The sequence below is a fragment of the Strix aluco genome, chromosome 1 (assembly GCF_031877795.1).
Source record: "Strix aluco isolate bStrAlu1 chromosome 1, bStrAlu1.hap1, whole genome shotgun sequence".
Taxonomy (NCBI): domain Eukaryota; kingdom Metazoa; phylum Chordata; class Aves; order Strigiformes; family Strigidae; genus Strix; species Strix aluco.
Window position 1 is genome coordinate 45,126,789 of NC_133931.1, and position 12,655 is coordinate 45,139,443.

Consider the following 12,655-nt stretch of genomic DNA (forward strand, 5'->3'; position numbering starts at 1 on the left):
TCTGGTTGAAGGGAGATCATCTGTCTAGACTATACCCCTTCCATCTCTTACATTTGAAGAGCTTAGATGGTGTGCATGCATGTGTGTGGATGAGGTGTGTGGGTGCTGGGTTGTGGTTGATGTTAGCGTTTGTTCCCATTACTAATTTTTAAGAGATTCCATGAGAGAGTGTGCTAAAATTTTCCCTTTGAGCCTTCTACATTTCACTGGCAGAGGGTCTGCCCTACCCCTGACTTACAGCAATAAAACAGCATATGGCACATCAGCCAGGCTACTGTAACTGTCAGTGTGAGGTCATGCAAGGCATCCTCTTGTGTTCAGATGTTTGATAAACTGCATCACCTTACAGCAGACATGGATAGAGAAGCATAGTTCAGCTGATAACAGTTTGTTAAGCCAATACACCTTGACTGTATGTTCGAGTCAATACACCTTGACTGTATGTTTGAGCCAACATTGCCACGAACTGCCCTGCTTACATTTATACCATCCTACTTTATTCATCCTATTTATAGAGTTTGGTACCTGCTGTAAAGAGGGCAAGAAAACTGAGTGAAGTTGCACATGTTTATGAAGTGGATGAGGTAGGCTAAGGAAAGGATATGGAAGCAATACACAGTGGTGAAATAATGAGTTTCCACATGGGAGAGTCAGTGACTTCAAGCAAAAGTAGTGGCGAAGGAAGGTAGCAATACCTAAGGAACGGATGCAGTGAATGTTGCACCTGCACAGTACTGTCTCTGTCATCTCATTCTACACCCTTTTAAGCTGAGTTAGACAAGAACACTGATGCGGCAAGAGCTGATGTTTTGTTCTGGAGGAGATTTACTCAGTATTTCAGGCAATTTTAAATACTTTTCATTAGTTTTTAAGACATGACTATATCTTTTTGTTTATCCTATTTTATCTATTTCTTTTGCTTTACAATAACAAAACAATTTGGTTAGCTTTCCTTCTTCTAGATCCACATCAGTAGGCAGACTTCAACAGATAACCCACAATAGTTTAGTCCATGAACCAGTGGAAGAAAGGAACAGGAAAAAATCTCTCATCACATTTTTTATGCAAGGTGGCCTGGATTTTTAGTTTCTGCTTTGGCTGGTATGTCCTAAAATAAATTAAACCTCTGCAATTTAGTTTTAAGTCCTGAAATGTATTTCTACCATCAAGAATTCAATACCAGTAAGAAGAATGGATGTAGAAACTGTGTTAAATATGTACACAGTTCTCTTCAGATGAATATCTACACTTTTGGATGCTTATTTGAACTGAGGCAGACCTCTGACTATTTGGAAATATGCCTGTCACTGCTTTGTAATTGCAAGTATAATAATAAAAGGAAAAGTGAATCAGAGGTATAAGACAGTAATGGCAATGAATACAAGAGGTAGGAATATGTGTCAGAAACACATAAAAGATATCTTTTAAATGGTCGAGCTACTCATTCTGTGGAAGTGTTGCTAGCGTAAGTGAAAAGCACTTATATTGTCAAAAATTGGAATGCAGCCCAGATACACAGGGATGCGTTCAGCTTGTCATTCAGAGCCTCTTCTACCAGATACCAACATTTTCCAATCCAAAGGGTAGTAAGTCCATCTCTGCATGTGACTTTTACACTCCAACCTGAAAGAAGCGCAGGAAAATGTTGAATTTGGACTTAATCTTCTTTTTCTTTGATTTGCTAGGAATTTCCCAGGTATTTGTCTATGTCATTCTTCATAAGTGATTTTCTCAAAAGAATAAAGTCTTAGACAGAATTTTCTTGTTTCATACAGTCTGATTAATTCAATATGTAAATTAGACATTTGGAAATATATATAAGGTACTCTTTTAGAGAAAAAACTTTCATTTTCTGACACTACAAGAAAACAATCTTTGATGTCTGAATTGCAATGAGTTTACTGGGACTAGATTATATGATTACAGTTGAGGCCAAGAGATAAAATAAAATAATATTGAAGGCTATTGTGAGAACATGCATGTTTCTTCAAATTTAATTCACCTATTACATGACATTCTCACAGGCATTGTAAATTGCCAGTCATCTTCTATCTTGTGAATTTGGGATTAAATTATGAGTTGAAGCTGGATTTAAGAAAAAACCCACAAACCCAAGGTATTAGAAATCCCCGCATTGCCATTTGATAGCATTTATAAACAAAGGAAATCATCAGCTGAGGCTGAAATGTGTAAATCAGAAAATGGCATAAAGGCAACTAGAAACAGTTCAAAATAGTATAAAACAGTATTTGTGAAATAAAGACACAAGGAAGGCAAAACACTGCTTAAAAATTAAAACACATTCTGTGGCAGGCAAAAAAATCCCATTAAGATGGATGCTGTAATAGAAGTCACTAGACCTGTGAACAACAGGATGTATCAAATTATAAAGTTTGTGAAGTCTACAAGAATATTCATAGGATTCATAAAGTAGAGGACAAACAGTTTACCAATTCAAAGCAATCCTTCAAAGAAACAATGGACAGTACCGTAAAAATAGATGAATAGATTATCAGTGTGAAAGTTTGAAGTTATATTAGGAAAAAGAAGCCAAGCTAATAAAACTAAAGGATGAGATTTCGAAAGTTAGAAAGTTAGAAAAGTTACGACGCCACTCATGCAGCTTGTTCATAAAGTCCATGGAATATATCAACTTTAAAAAAAGGTATCTAAAGGGAAAATGTTCTAATGCACTATAATCATCACAAGTCTTCAATTTCATCAGAAGGGTACTTTCACTGCAGGGGACAGTATTATGTCAGAGACTCAGTTTATCTTCCAAGAGATAGTTTTCAGAATATAGAATAAGGTCAAGTGAGTACAGGAGAGCATTTAAAGAACCCAGAGACTCTATAATTTATGCTCTTGTAAAGTTCAGAAAGCTCAGGATAAAGGCTAAAAGAGGACCTGGATAGTCTTATGGTTTAGAAATTGTTAAATAAGTACAAAAAGCAGTACAATGGATAGATTTGCTGATCAGTGAGGGAGAAGAGCGTGGAATCCAGAATAATTCAATATGAAAAAATGGAAAATTTTCAACTAGGAAGTGGAGAAGCCACAAGAAAAAATTAACTATACCTTTGCACCATCAGATAGCAGGTAGTTTCCCTTAGAAAAAACGTGTGCATGTGTGTAAGACCTCATCATTTTGTAGTAATATTTGAATTGTCTAGCACAGAAGGTATTTTCTTGCAAAATAAAACTACTTTAAGATGCTTTGAAAGGCAGCACAGACTACAGATTAACATGCTTAGGGGAGAAAATAATCATTAGGATCATAGGAATCATCTTGAGATTTACACCAAACTGTGCCCGTCTACATATGTGTTTAAGCTCTCATTATAATCAATGCTTACTATAGGCAATAAAGCGTAGAGGACTGTTCAGCTGATCAGCAGGATTTGGGAGAACTGGGCTCTAATGACTGAACTATTCAGATCTGCAGTAGGAACTTACGCATAAGGTACATATGCAGGTACCTACAAGCAGACAAGACCATTTCAGCATCCAAATTTCATACCAAATCCCACTACTAGACACTACAAAAAGTAAGGAATGAATGAAAGCATCAGTACTGTGAAAGAATTAATGTTCCCTCAGAGACATCCAATACACCAGAGCAGCAGTTATTTAGAATGAAAAGACTAGTTTAAGGAAAAAAATTGAATATGTCATGGGCACTATAAAAAATGTGCTTTAGCCTCAGTGCATTTTGGTGGAATATTTGGATTTCATGCTGATTAAAACTCAGTTCCAACCATTTACTGGAAACAGCAAAGATGGGGGTGGAAGTACCAATGACAGTCGGAGCCCTACTCATTATTTTGGGAGAGCGATGTCAGTTCTTCTGTAGTGGTGGTGGTTACAGCACTGGAGGACAGAGAAAGAAGGGCAATAAGATATTCAGAAGAAACAGAATCAGAGAATCATGAAGGTTGGAAAAGACCTTCAAGATCATCTAGTCCAACCATTAACCTAAAACTGACAGTTCCCAACTACACCATATCCCTCAGTGCTAGGTCAAGCCGACTCTTAATATCCTCCAGGGATGGGGACTCCACCACTGCCCTGGGCAGCCCATTCCAACACCTAACAACCCGTTCTGGAAAGAAATACTTCCTGATACCTAGCCTAAACCTTCCCTGGCGCAACTTGAGGCCATTCCCTCTTATCCTATTGCTTGTTACTTCGTTAAAGAGACTCATCCCCAGCTCTCTGCAACCTTCTTTCAGGTAGTTGTAGAGGGCGATGAGGTCTCCCCTCAGCCTCCTCTTCTCCAGACTAAACAACCCCAGTTCCCTCAGCCGCTCCTCGTACGACATGTGCTCCAGACCCTTCACCAGCTTCGTTGCCCTTCTTTGGACACGCTCGAGTAATTCAATGTCTTTTTTGTAGTGAGAGGCCCAAAACTGAACACAGTAATCGAGGTGCGGCCTCACCAGTGCCGAGTACAGGGGTAAGATCACTTCCCTGTCCCTGCTGGCCACGCTATTTCTGATGCAAGCCAGGATGCCATTGGCCTTCTTGGCCACCTGGGTACACTGCTGGCTCATGTTCAGCCAGCTGTCAATCAACACCCCCAGGTCCCTCTCTGACTGGCAGCTCTCCAGCCACTCCTCCCCAAGCCTGTAGCGCTGCTGGGGGTTGTTGTGGCTGAAGGGCAGCACCCGGCATTTGGCCTTATTGAAGCTCATCCAGTTGGCCTTAGCCCATCGCTCCAGCCTATCCAGGTGTATCTGCAGATCCTCCCTACCCTTGAGCAGATCAACACTCCCACCCAACTTGGTGTCATCTGCAAATTTACTGAGGGTGCACTGGATCCCCTCGTCTAGATCATCAATAAAGATGTTAAACAGGAGTGGCCCCAAAACCAAGTCCTGGGGGACACCACTCATGACTGGCTGACAAGTGGATTTAGCTCCATTAACCACAACTCTTTGGGCCCAGCCATCCAGCAAGTTTTTTACCCAGCAAAGCGTGTGCCCATCGAAGCTGTGAGCAGCCAGTTTCACCAGGAGAATGATGTGGGAAACGGCGTCAAAGGCCTTCCTAAAGTCAAGGTAGACAACATCCACAGCCTTTCCCTCATCCAATAAGCAGGTTGCCCTGTCATAGAAGGAGATCAGGTTTGTCAAGCAGGACCTGCCTTTCATAAACCCATGCTGACTGGGCCTGATCATCTGGTTGTCCCACATGTGTTGTATGATGGTACTCAGGATGAGCTGCTCCATCAGCTTCCCAGGCTCCGACGTCAAGCTGACAGGCCTGTAATTTCCTGGATCATCCTTCCGACCCTTCTTATATATGGGTGTCACGCTGGCCAATTTCCAAGCTGTCAGGACCTCCCCAGTCAGCAAGGATTGCTGGTAAATGATGGAAAGCGGCTTGGCAAGCACCCCAGCCTTGGTCCTTCAGCACCCTTGGGTGTATCCCATCTGGTCCCATAGACTTGTGTGTGTCTATGTGATGCAGCAGGTCACTGACTGTCTCCTCCTAGATTGTGGGGGAGTCGTTCTCCCAGTGTCTGTCCTCTGACTGAGGAGGCTGGATTCCCGCAGTACAACTAGTCTTGACGGTCCCAGAGAGTGGTGGTCAATGGAGCTAAATCCAGCTGGGGCTGGTCACAAGTAGTGTTCCTCAGGGCTTGGTGTTGGGACCATTTCTGTTTAACATCTTTATTGATGATCTTGATAAGCACATCAAGTTTATCATCAGTGTTTGCAGATGACACCAACTTAAGTGGGAGTGTCGATCTGCATGAAGATAGGGAGGCACTACAGAGGGACTTGGATAGATTGGATCGGTGGGCCAACGTTAACGGGATGAGCTTCAACAAGGACAAGTGTCAGGTCCTGCACTTGGGCCACCACAACTGCATTCATTGCTACAGGCTTGGGGAGCATGGCTGGAGAGCTGTGTGGAAGAGCAGGATCTGGGTGTTGTAATTGACAAGCAGCTGAACATGAGCCAGCAGTGTACTCGGGTGGCCAAGAGAGCCAACGGCATCCTGGCTTGTATTAGAAATAGTGTGACCAGCAGAAGTAGGGAGGTGATAGTCCCCCTGTACTCTGCACTGGTGAGGCCACACCTGGAGTATTGTGTCCAGTTTTGGGCACCTCAATACAAGAGGGATATTGAGGTGCTGGAGTGAGTGCAGAGGAGGGCAACGAAGATGGTGAAGGGCCTGGAGAACAAATCCTATGAGGAGCGATTGAAGGAGCTGCGACTGTTCAGTTTGAGGAAGAGAAGGTTAAGGGGAGACCTCACCACTCTCTACAGCTACCTGAAAGGACTTTGTAGAGAGGTTGGTGCTGGTCTCTTCTCACAGGTAATTAGTGACAGAACAAGAGGGAATGGCTTTAAACTGCAACAGGGGAGGTTCAGAATGGACATTAGAGAAAAAATTTTCACAGGAGGAGTGGTCAGACAGTGGAATAGGCTGCCCAGGGAGGTGGTGGAGTCACCAACCCTGGATGTGTTTAAGGGTCGTTTAGATGAGATGTTGGGGGATATGGTGTAGGGGAGAACTTTGCAGAGTAGGGCTGATGGTTGGACTCAATGATCCCAAGGGTCTTTTCCATCCTGAATGATTCTGTGATTCTGTTATTAAAGACTCAGGTAAAGAAGGCATTAAGCACCTCAGTTACCATGTTTCCTCCTGTGTCTAGCAGGGGATGGACGCTCTCTTATAGAACTTATAAGTACTTATAGAAACATCTCTTATCCTTGATTGCTGAAGCCAGATTAATTTCTAACTGGGCTTTAGACCTCTTGATTTCTGCCCTGCATAGCCTCACAGCGTCTTTGTAATCATTGTGAGTGGCTAGCCCCTTCTTCCAAAGGCCATAAACTCTCATTTTCTCCCTGAGTTGCAGCCAAAGCTCATTGTTAAGTCAGGGTGGTCTTCTCTGGCTCCAGCTTCTCTTACAGCATCTGGGGACCGCCTGCTCCTGTGCCATTAACACTTCCTTCTTAAAGAGTGTCCAGCCTTCCTGGACCCCTGTACCCTTCAGGACCATCTCCCAAGGGACTCTGTCAAGCAGGTGCCTAAACAAGTCAAAGTCAGCCCTTTGGAAGTCCAGGATGACAGTTCTGCTGCCCCCTCTCCTGGCCTCTCTAACAATAGAGAACTCTATTATTTCATGATCGCTGTGCCCTAGTCAGCCTCCAACTGCCACATCATCCACCAGTCCTCCTCTGTTCACAAAGAGGAGGTCCAGCAGGGCAACTTCTCTGGTCGGTTCACTCACCAGCTGTGTCAGGAAGTTATCTTCCACACATTCCAGGAATCTCCAGGACTGATCCCGCTCTGCTGTGTTGTATTTCCAGCAGATGTCTGGGAAGTTAAATTCTCCCACAAGAACAAGGGCAAGCGATGGTGAGATTTCTCCTAAGTGCCTATAGAATATTTAATCCACCTCTCTGTCCTGGGTGGGTGGCCTATAGTAGACTCCCACTACAACATCTGCCCTGTTGGCCTTCCCCCTGATTCTAACACAAAGACACTCCACCCTGTCTTCACTATACTTGTGTTAGAAGCAATCATAACAGTCCCTAACATACAGCGCCACCCCACTGCCTCTCCTTCCTTGTCTGTCCCTTCTAAGGAGCTTCTAGCCATCAGCTGGCACACTCCAGTCATGGGAGACATCCCACCATGTTTCTGTGATATCCACAACATCATAATTTTCCCGTTTCATCATGGCTTCAAGTTCCTCTTGTTTGTTACCCATGCTGTGTGCATTGTTATACATGCACTTCAGATGGGCTGATGTCCCCAGCACCTTTTTGCATTTAGAGGTCCTAAGTCCAGCCTGAGCTTTCACAGGTGTTACCACAGTTCATCCATTTGTTCCCCCAACCCCTTAACCAGTTTCCCCAAGGCCCTGAAATGTCCCTTCATTGATTTACGACTTCTCCTGGTAATGTTGTCACTACCTACCTGAAAAAACAAGAGAGGGTAGTAGTCCTTACGTCTCACTAGAATGGGGAGTTTTATCATGAGGTCCTTTGCCTGGGCCCCAGGAAGGCACCAGACTTCCCTATGAAGCAGGTCCAGTCTGTATACTGGGCCTTCGACACCCCTCAGAATGGAGTCACCCACTACAATGATGCTTCTGGGGTTCTTTTTAGAATTGGTTTTAATATCTTGTCTAGAGCGACCTGGCCTTAGTGGACCTTCATCTTCCTCCTTGTTTGACTCGGTTTCTTCATCCTTCTGTGCTTCATTCAAAAGTTCCAGGGCCCTGTATCTATTGTGAAGGGACACCATGGAAGGTGAGGAAGGTCAGGAGGGTATTTTCCTGCCTCCCTGAGCAGGGACCTGTTTCCAGTCTCCCCCATCTCTTGGGTCCCCTCCTTCTGCCTGGCAGCAAGAGGGTGAGGGATCGCCCACCTCTTCTGGAGCCTCCATGTGTTTCTTTTGCTTCAGGGGTTCTAAGGCGCTACTCCACCAATCAATCTCCCTTTCACACTGCCTAATACTTCTTAATCTTGTGACCTCTTCTTTGAGTTCCGCCACCAGGCTGAGCAGGTCATCCAGCTGATCGCAGGGCACACAGGTGCTGTCAGTGCTGCCCTCTGACAGGATTGACGGGCCCAGGCACTCTCTGCAGCCCGGGACCTGGACCGCTGCATGTTTGCATGGCAGCTCCGTCTGGGTCGCCACATTCTTTCTGGTGGTGGTTTTGACGCAAGTGGAAACGATAGTTCAGTCTACTTGTGGAGGACGATAAGATGACAACTAGCTCAGATAAGCTCTAGACCCAGGAGGTGGACTGTGCCCTGCCTGCTCATGCTGCCTGCCCAAACTGCCGCAAACTGCCACGCCACACTCTTCTGACGTGCCACACCCTTCTGACGTGCCACGCCCTGTTTGCCCGTCCTATTTGCCATGCTCCCTGGGGGCTGCTCTTGTACGTGAGGGGCGTTGGGCGTCGTCACTCCAGTCTCCACCCACTCTGAGTCCCCGCTGTTCTCGTTCTCAGCTCACTCTTCCCACTCAGGGGGGAGGCGTCTTCAGGCTCTCCCACTTCCCTGGGCTTCTGCCTTCTCGGCTTGAGGTTTTGCCAGAAACAAAACAAAGAGGGGAAGAAGAGGAAGACTAAATAGCCAAGATGTCTCATGACAGCTTTTATTGCCATTATCAAAACTGCCTAGCAACTATTTTGGCATAGAAGACAGAGGTTATTTTTCCCAGATACATAGTACAATTGAGAATTTGATACAATAGGGGATGGAGGGGAAAGAAGGCTGAAAGTTGTAAATGTGCTGACTAGATAACCAATTAAATAAAAGTATGTGGAGCAAAGTCTGCAGTTACTTTATGTTTCATGTCAATAGTTGGAATAAATAAAATAATACCAAAATGTCTGTGGGTATGTGACTAAACGGTTGCTGAAGATGTGCCAATGGAATAGAACCACAAGTTAATTAAGGCAGTAGTGCCACAATGGTATCTTCTTTAGTCACTATTGTCACTTTCATGAGAAGCTCAAATATTAGATGACGTTTTGGTGACAAGTCTGGCAAATTTTAAGGTATTAAGAAAACTGTATTAAAAGCAATAGCTGAAAGGTATACATTGGGAATTGAAATTCACAGAATCACAGAATCATCTAGGTTGGAAAGGACCTTGAAATTCCTGACAGAATGGATGATTACACCTCATACTGAATTAAAGTGAACAATCGTATTAAGTAATTACTTAATACATGGATGGTGCAATTAAAAGGACAGCGTCCACATCAGTGGAGAAACAAAAATGAACCCTTCCAGAAGACAAGAAGTAGATAAAACCCACAACTATTAGGTTACATGAGAAAATCTTGTCTGCATGCACACAAAGGAGTACGGACAGACTATGGCAGATGTAGGAAGTCCAAATAACACCCTGCCCAGTTCCAGCCAAGGGGACATCAGCCTATTGAAGGCCCATCACCACAAGCCCAGAGGAAAACACACAAGCCCAGAGGAACACAGGAGCACAATGGCAGGTGGGAACCCAAATTAAGGATGCAGAAAAAGGGACACCTGGCCTAGTCCCGTGACAAGGCTGTCCCAGTACAGCTCCAGCCCCAGTGTCCAGGTGTGAAACCCATCATGATAAGAAAATGTCAGAGCACCTTTGGAACTGAGTGCAGGTCACTACCTGGGGGGGGGTAGGACACATTACGGGATGAAGTTTTGGATTACACAGGAGTTTTTATAGGATGTTTAGGGGAAGAACCAAAGGCGGGGAAAAGGATTGAGTGATTTGGAGAGGAACAGGTAAGGGAAAACAGAGGGTTAAGAGGATAAAAAGGGGTTGCTCACGTGTAAATATTTTTCTGGTCAGTATGTTTGTCTGGCCATGCCATGAGACTAATCCATGCAGTCTGTTCTATCCTCTTATTAAATTCCTTTCTAATTCTTTTTCTGGGTGAGGGATTCTGTGGTGTGTGATTGTGCGTGTGTGTGTGTGAGTGTGTGATAGTCTGTACCAGCATTTGGAGAGGGTCTGAAGCCTCAGAGGCTTTTAGGCCCAGCTGCCAGCAACTGGGAAGACTGGGATCCAGGGGTAGCTGCTAGGCAGACTGTCTAAGCCCGCTGCTGGAGGCATCCACACTGTACACACATATACATATATTCTCATGAGTGGACCTCCATCCTGTTCAGCCAGAGAGGGGAGCAGATGAGGCTGTTGGTGCTGTCTGTGTTTGTGAGTGCTCTGTGTGTCAGTATGTGATCTGCATGGCTGGTCACATACATAAGTATATATAAGAACATACGTATATATGGATACAAGTAGTGTATATGTGTCCTCTGTGTGATTATGTCTACTGGGAATACATCTTCACCCTCACTACTTGTTGGACCTCGGGGCACAGAGCTGCCTCCATTTTCTTTGGCTTTCAGATGCAGCTCAATATTTTCCTCCAAACAGAAACCAAAGTAGGTGATGCCTTATAATGATAGTGCTGAGGTTTTAGTTAAAAATTACACTATGTGTAAGCATAAGGCTGCTGATGATTTATTTAGATATAGGCATTTGATGAAAGTAGGCTGAAAATCTATATTGTATTAACTTTGATTGGCTTGAAAGGAAAGATATAGATCATAGTTTTCAGAATTTCTTGGAAGTGATACCACTGATTCTGTGGCACACAGCTCATTTTACACAAAGAAGATACACTGTTGAATTCGCCTCATTTAATTTTATTAATATAAAAGATAAAGGAGCTTCTTTAGGGTCTCCAGATTACAGAGCTTTCTTAGGATGAGTGGAGTCATCCTCTCCTTCCCATGTCTATCAAGGAAGCTCCAAGGAAGCAGCTGATTTTTAAAGAGCTAAATTTGAAATCAATGCCCCATTAGAAGCTATATACAGAATGAAACAGACCTGTCAATGTACTTGCACTGTAAAGGCTAAGATAGGACGCATATGCCAGGTAGCCTTTCTGTGGCTGCTCTTGTTACAGCTGCTGGACCCAGACTGAAGTTAACTGCCACTGCATAATCTATACTAGCATACAGTTTAAATAATAACATAAAAATCCTATGAAAATAATATGAATCTGCCACTTTGCCTCAGTAAGTGCATTCATAAGAAATTAAAAAACAAAACAGAATCAACAAACCAAAATGCACTTAATAACATGCTTTAACTTCTGGTCATCCCTGAAGTGGTCAGGCAGTTGGACTAGATGATCTAGTTGGACTAGATGAGGTCCCTTCAAACTGAAAATATTCTATTCTAAAAACCAAACCTCAAAACTTATAAGAATGTTTTTTCCAGGCAAATAATATGGGATATACCGTGTTATAGAATTTGGATTGTGCATGGATCTTCTGAGTAATTAAAGCCTGATACATAGGATCTTGGACAACCATCACAGTATTCTTTCCCAAAGGCAAGTTTCACTTTCATATTAGGTCAGAATGCTGCCATGATTTAATGTTCTTTAGCCTGCTTATTTTCTCTTTCCCCCTAATTAATACCAATCGATTCTCATGTCAAAATTGGTTTTAGCTGCAGTTAGTTCTTGATTCTAGTGCTGTTCCCATCACTCCACTTCTATTTTTTCATGGGCTTATGGTCACACTTAAAGATATGGCCAGTTTTCTTGTTTGCAGCCATAACTTCCTAAACATTGTTTGCAATTCTCAGTGTACAGGTAACTGTCATGATTTTTCAATCATAATATGCATCAGCATTATTATGTAATTTGGTGTAAATGGTTCTCACTGTGTCTCAATTGCTGAAGTTGTGAAACTGCATTAAAACAATATGTTCATAGACAACCACTGAGTAAATAAGATGCCCTTTTTTATGTCTATAAATACAACTCACTTATTTTCTTTAAGGTAAAGTTAGTATGAACACAGAAAGCAAAGCACTTCCCCATCTCTAGTGGAGTGGACTGAAGTACTTTGCATTGACATTCCAAAACTATACCTATTTCAAGCAAAAATAACTCTTTTACCTCATCAGATCAAAATGGCATTGCTTTTCATTTTGGTCATCTTCACAGCTTCCCCTCTCCCCACCTTCCTTTTTCCCATACTTCTACATTTCCCCCTTGATTTTGCTGAACAGCGCCAGACAGATTTCTGGTTCCATTGATGTTTTTCTTCATGTACAGGCTTTCAGATATAAACACTTCACTAAGAGCAA

The 12,655-nt window shown here is 43.3% G+C and overlaps 1 protein-coding gene across 5 annotated transcripts in view; it reads right to left on the reverse strand.

Moving 5' to 3' along the window:
* Positions 1 to 12,655, reverse strand: part of SNTG1 (syntrophin gamma 1) — a 370,446-nt gene that overhangs the window by 171,699 nt on the left and 186,092 nt on the right. The window lies entirely within an intron of this gene.